This window comes from Gregarina niphandrodes, assembly GCF_000223845.1.
Source record: "Gregarina niphandrodes unplaced genomic scaffold scaffold00086, whole genome shotgun sequence".
Lineage (NCBI taxonomy): Eukaryota > Apicomplexa > Conoidasida > Eugregarinorida > Gregarinidae > Gregarina > Gregarina niphandrodes.
In genome coordinates, this window is record NW_011645851.1 from 3,646 (window position 1) to 4,313 (window position 668).

The 668-nt window shown below is 51.6% G+C and overlaps 1 non-coding gene across 1 annotated transcript; it reads left to right on the forward strand.

The window, feature by feature from the left end:
- Positions 1-125: 125 nt before the first annotated feature.
- Positions 126-196, forward strand: GNI_192630. Its single transcript has one exon. It is a non-coding gene; the product is annotated as a tRNA-Gly (tRNA).
- The last annotated feature ends 472 nt before the right edge of the window (positions 197-668 follow it).

The following is a 668-nucleotide window of genomic DNA, read 5'->3' on the forward strand; positions in this document are numbered from 1 at the left end:
ATTACACACGAGCATCAACGAGTAGAACTGCACAATGGTTAGATACCACCAAATAGTGCCAACGACTCGAACCGCCATGTTCGAGATACAATTTTTATGGGCCGGCCCTCTGACCGTCATCATTCGCATCAATAGTGCAAGGGTTGGATTTGAGCCTTCCAAGCTTAAAATCCGGGTTCGAGTCCTGGTTGATGCAGCTCGTACCGTGATATCCGTATACCCCAGCCACATGGATTTCGGCTGCTCCGCCGGTGTTTTGGGGGGGGGGGTCACAAAGAAGTCTCCTGCCGCAGTTGTGTGCGGGTGGGGAATTTGCAGTGGTGACATAATATGAGGGCAGACGACGTTCCGAAGTGCGAAGGCAAAAAGACGACGGTCATTCGGTAGATTCGAACCCATCATTCCGTGGATTGGTAGGAATCGCGTGACTTACCCAGAATCAAAGCCCCTTAACGGAGATGGCAGTGTACCCGGAGTGGGATTGACTCTCAGCTATGCCTCCCCGTTTCGGGAGAATCATTCACTGATACCCACCGATAGCTCAATCGGGCGAACGCAAGACTGAAGATCTTGAAGCCCTGTGTCCGATCCACGGTTGCGCTTGGCAAAGACGTTCTCGAATTTTTTACAATTTTCGTCCACTAGTGGTTCGCCGGGCATTTCCGACA